Raw genomic sequence first — 6,000 nt, 5'->3', positions numbered from 1 at the left:
AAGGTCAACTCCATGAGTTGGAGGAACTAAGGAACAATGCATACCATTCTAATAAGCTGTACAAGGAGAAGACAAAAGCATACCATGATGGGAAGGTCCGCCCCAAAGAGTTTCATGTTGGCCAGATGGTATTGCTTTTTAATTCAAGGTTGAAGTTGTTTCCGGGTAAATTGAAGTCTAAATGGTCTGGACCATTTGTGGTCAAGGAAGTACGGAATTATGGAGCCATTGTGATAGAGGATCCAAACTCGCAAGAAAGCTGGACTGTCAATGGTCAAAGACTGAAAGTCTATCATAGCGGTGACATAAACCGTGATGTGTGTGTCCTTTCCTTATCTGGATCAAGCTAATTGAGGTACCGTCGAGCTCTTAACGACGTTAAACAAAGCGCTGGTTGGGAGGCAACCCAACGTTGTTAGTGTGCATTTTAAATTTCTCTGTTGTGTGATTTTTAGCTCTGATTGAAGTTTTAAAAATTTTGAAGTTCTGTTTTTTGCAGTTCGCGCCGCGACCTCCTGTTCGCGCCGCGAACTGAATGAATAAATTTGAGTGGTTTCTGTTTTTTGCAGTTCGCGCCGCGACCCCCTGTTCGCGCCGCGAACTGAATGAAAAAATTTTAATTGGTTCTGTTTTATGCAGTTCGCGCCGCGACCCCCTGTTCGCGCCGCGAACTTTGCGTGACAGAAATCATTTAAATACTGTTTAGGTCAATTCATTTTCTTTTCAAACTTCTTCATTTCAACCCCCTTTGCCGCGCTTTCACCCCAATCCCCAAATTCCACCATTTCTCAACGTTTTCAGTTTTTCACTCTTCCAATCTTCTTCTTTTTGCAAGTGTAGAGATTCTAAAGGTATGTAATCTTCATTTCCTCTTTTCCAATCCCTTTTTGGGTTTTTCAATTTAGGGTTGGTTAGAGATCGAATTTTTCTGTGAATACTGTTTGGGATTGCTATGCATGTGTGAATTAGAATAGGATTAGGTTAGGATTGTGCATTTTGACTGGTTGGGTATGTTTAATCCCTCTATGGTGAAACCCTAGGAAGCAATTGGGGATTTCCTGAAATCGCAGGGTTCGCGCCGCGAACCACCCTTCGCGCCGCGAACTGTGATTTCCAGCAGCCATTTTCTTTTTGCTTTTTGACTAATGCTGTCATATGTGTTTTGTGGTTGTGCTGGTTTTGATTGCAGATGGCTAAGAGAACTAAGACCACAGCACCTCCTCAGGCCCGTGCTATCCGAAGATTCATCAGTGAAGAACACGAAGCCCGCTTTGAAAGCCTTGTCAAGAGAACCATTCTACCTGAACGGTTTATCCGCCTGGCTCCAACTGGGGTGTATCACAGAGTGGTTGAGGCTTTCGAGCAAAGAAAATGGATGAAGTTATGTGAGCCGGAAGCCGCAATCAACTACGACCTTGTCCGAGAATTCTACGCGAATGCGATGCATCGTGAGGAAGGTACAACCTTCATTTACCAGTCCAGGGTAAGGGGAAAGATTGTTTCATTTGGAAGGGATGACATTAATTCCTATCTAGGCCACCCCTTAACTCTTGGAGAGGGCGAGAGCTGTGAGTACAGTGTCATGGAGGTTGCCAACAGGTGGAATCTGGAAGAAGTCAATACCACCCTATGTCTCCGTGGAAAATCTTATGAAGTGAATGACCAAGGGCATCCGAGATTGTGGAAGAGAGAAAATTTCAATTTGGATGCTAGGGCTTTTTTGGTGCTACTGTTAACCAATATCAGACCAAGAAGCCACACCACCACAATTCCCTTGGATGTCGGTTTTCTTTTGTACTGCATCATGATTGGAAAGACGGTGGATGTCGCAGCCCTCATTTCATGCGAGTTGAGAAAGATTGTGTTAAGCGGAACAAATTTCGGGGGAAAGGCTGGTGTGTTAGCTTATCCAGGACTTATTATGGGATTGTGCCGTAAGGCAAATGTCCACATCCCTGAGGAAGTGCACTTTTCGATCACCAGTGTGATCAGTGACGCTTATTTGAACAGGTTTCTGCAGAACCCGAATGAGAAGACTGATGCATCTGGTACTTCTTCCTCCCGATCCCGAGCCAGATCTCGTTCTCAACCTCAACCTCAGAGTACCCCAGGTTTTGATCAGATGGCTTTTGCCAACTACTGCTGTGAGAACTTTGAGGCCTCCAGGAGGTCTCAATCCTTTCTTTTTGATGCCATGCAGCAGCAGTTCCAGAACACGTTTCTGGCACCAGAGGCCCGCACTTTTCCATCGCAAGCTGACTATGCAGCTTATGCTAATTGGCCTGTGGGCAGGCCAAATTTTATGGGGGGTGCAGGAGGTAGTGCTGACCCAAATGAGGAGATGGAAGATGTTCTCGGAGGTGTTGGTGGTGATGAAGAGGAGGAGGATTGAATTTGTGGAGTTTTGAAGAGAATTGTTTGTTTGATTTTCTGTTTACCAATTCTGTTTTTGTTTTGGGAATTTTGTAATGTACTTTTTGGTGGCTCTAGTTCACCGTGACTTTATCTTAGCACTTTAATTTTTCTTTAGTTTTTTTTTATAATTGCATGAGTACTTTTTTGAAATTTAAGTGTGTTTTTAATCAAATTGGTTTACCAACAGTCCTATTTAATTGTTCTTACGCTTAAGTCAAGCCTAAAGCAACCAAGAATTGTTCGCAAAGAAAGAAGCATAGGATACTTCGAGTGGTGATGATAAGAATTAGTGTCGGCATTTCAAGGTACACTTTATCGCTTTCTAGACGTAGCATGAGTAGGTTGATGTTTTGTGCAAATTCCATTTCATAAATTCATTGAAGTATATGTCAGTTTTGAATCAAAATAGGACTTAACCATTTGTGAGGAAGCTTTCCATTGTACACTAAAAAAGCGGGAAACCGAGCATTATTTTGACTCATTCTTATCATGCTAAATCATGCATCAATCTAATGTTGTGTGAAATTTTTGAATATGATAGAGGCATTTTGTTGTGAGAAAAACCACTTGACCAAAACGCTTAAATCAACGAACCTTGTGAGGAGTAATCCTTAGTTAACCCCCTTTGAGCTAATTAGGATTCATTTGATTGATAATTGTAAAATCAATTGAAATTTGTGGAATAAATGAATCCTAATTTCTTTCGTATCAGTTGAAACCTCAAACCGAGTTGTTTGCAAAAATTTTGCCTTTTGCTTATGTTTAAGTAGGGAGCATTATTGAATAAATCTGGTTGGGAATCTAATGTTGGGGAGAGTAAAGTGAAGAGTTGATAGGGAACTTGGAATAGTGAGTTTCTATGGAAGGGTAAGAATATGAAAAGAAACAAGAAAAAGAAATCACCCTTGAAACCATAGAGCATAAAAAAAAAAAAAAAAAAAAAAAAAAAATGCTCATGGTTGTGTGGATTCGAAAAGAAAAGATAGGGACCAAGGAAAAGGAAATTGTGTAGAGTTGAATCTTTGGGAATGCTCCCTTAGAATAGGCAACCTTGTTGAATTCTCTTAATCATACCCTTTCTTGCAACCTAAGCCACATTACAACCTTTGAAAGACCTCTTGATTCTCATTTTTCACATGATTTGGTATTTGTTGTGATAGCCGCATGATTCGATTTGTTGTTGATTTAACTGCTTGGATGAGTGAAAGAAACCCTTCATGTTATTCATCAATATTGATGTGTGCGTAAGTTTAATTCAATTTTGACATGTATGACTTTGAAATCCCTGGAATGATTTTTGCACTTTACCATTTCCCTTATTCATGTTTGTCTAGAATTGAGAGAGGTGAATTGAGAAGAGGCCAAACACTTTTGAACCATTTGAATGTCCTTGATAAATGCTTGTTTAAATCTTTTGTGTCATGATCTTGGTTGTGAGGGTGGAAACTTTTGTTTAGGGACAAACAAAATGCTAAGTTGGGGAGAGTTGTTAGGGACCAATTTGTACTACTTTTTATACCTTTTTATTGGTCCCTTTTACCAAGTTTTGATGTAATTACACACTTTTATCTTCATTAATTTGTATAAATGCAATTAGGTTTAATTTATTTTGTTTTGAATAGTTATTTCACATTTTTTGTTAGTTGTGTAGAATTATGGATAAACAAGACCTTGGTTTCAACATGGCATTTTGGAGGAAGCTTGCCAAACAAGGAAGCTGGGAAAGCAACAGTTCGCGCCGCGAACTTCCTTCGCGCCGCGAAGGCTGCGAATCCAGCAAGCTGACCAAGGGTCAAATGTGCTGCTGTGCAGAAAAAGTAATTGCCATTTTGATGTCTGCCTGGGAAGTGCTTTTCTGTTGCTGATGACAATGTCCAATTAGGGAAATGTCAACCTTTTTGGTAGAGACAAAATAGTTTAACCTAGGGTATTGAGAAACATAATTCCATTCATTCACACATTGTGCTGTAGAGCTTTTGTAATAGAGAAAACCAGAGTTTTTCTTCTAAATCTTTCTGCTTTGTAACAATGGTGATGAGGAGCTAAACTCCCTTTTGTCAAGATTGGAGGTAGTAGCTATTCTCATCTGTTTATGTATTCACTTTGATTTATATATGAGATAAAGATTGTTGATGTATTGAATACTGTTTTTGCTTTAAGTTGAAAACCAGATTTGAGTAGTTGTCGAGAGAGATTACTCGAGTTTAGACATAAAACGGATTTTCAAGTAGTGAATAAGTTGTAGAGATAGATTTATTCATTACTATTCTTTGATATTGAACATTAAAGATTGCTATATTGATAGTTAGGTGGAGAGATCGTCTAAGGATCAATATAGTGATTATCACGATATCATTTAGACATAAATGACTTTGAGAGGATATTTGAACATCATCAATAATCTTGAATCTATTTATTTATCATAGGGAATCATAGACATTTGAAATAGTGAACTCCAATCTTGCCAAACTTCTATATTTGACTAAAACCACTTCATAGTTTTGTTAATTTTCACTCACAAAATATTTCTCCAAACAAAACAACCCTGTTACTTTCTAAACTTATAACATTTGAATTATAGAACGGCGGTAATATTACCCAATCTCTGTGGATACGATACAAAAATATTTGCCGAAGATATACTCTTTCAACAATGTTTTCTTCCTCATCTCAAATCATTGATAGATGGACTTGAGGTTGATCAACCTTCTTTTATCCAAAATTGTTGATAGATGATTGTGAATCACCTCTAATACTTTACATCAATGATAGGTTAACCCTCGATGTGCCATATTTTGAGTCCTTTAATTTTAGGATAGAATGATCCCTTGTGATTACCTTGGTCCCCTCTTTCACTCTCTTTACTCTCATCCCTCTCTTTTGTTTTAACCATTGTATGGCATGTTATAGAAGATTAACTTTGTGTTAATTCTCTAACATGTTTGATACATACATTGTTATTGATCGGCCTTAGATAGGTATGGCTTCCATATAAGCCTACTTACGATTGCTTAAAATAGTGCTACATTGTCCTGACATCATTGAATAACATTAACTCCTAAGATTAATCATTGCTCTTTACATTATTGACTTTAATTCAAGTCATTTAAGTTTATGTCATTTAATTTTATGTCATTTACTTAATTCACTTTTACTTTATGTTCCATTGATCATTACATCATTCCATAGTCTATCCATCTATATTCATTTGTTGCTCTTATCCTGATTAACTTTTGGCTTGTTAAAACTTAATGAATCAAAACATGATAAAGTAACTTGGACCCAATCCTAATCACATGCTTGATCTGGAGTATTGAAGATCTTTTGGACTTTAGACTTTGACTTAGGAATTAGGCCCATTTTGTTGACCTGGAGTGACATTGGCCCTGAGACCTTGTGGACACTCTGACTTGCCATTGCCCCTATTGAGCTTTTGAGCTTGTGTGCTATTTCATCTGTTTTTATACCTCTTACATGCATCTGTTTAGGTTTAGTTCACTCTTACGCACATGGCTTTCTCTTGGGCTACCTAACAATGAGACCTTAGGCTACCTAACAATGAGACCTAACAATGAGACATAGGAC

The sequence above is a fragment of the Lathyrus oleraceus genome, chromosome 7, assembly GCF_024323335.1.
Source record: "Lathyrus oleraceus cultivar Zhongwan6 chromosome 7, CAAS_Psat_ZW6_1.0, whole genome shotgun sequence".
Taxonomy (NCBI): Eukaryota; Viridiplantae; Streptophyta; class Magnoliopsida; order Fabales; family Fabaceae; genus Lathyrus; species Lathyrus oleraceus.
This window is presented reverse-complemented; position numbering follows the sequence as displayed.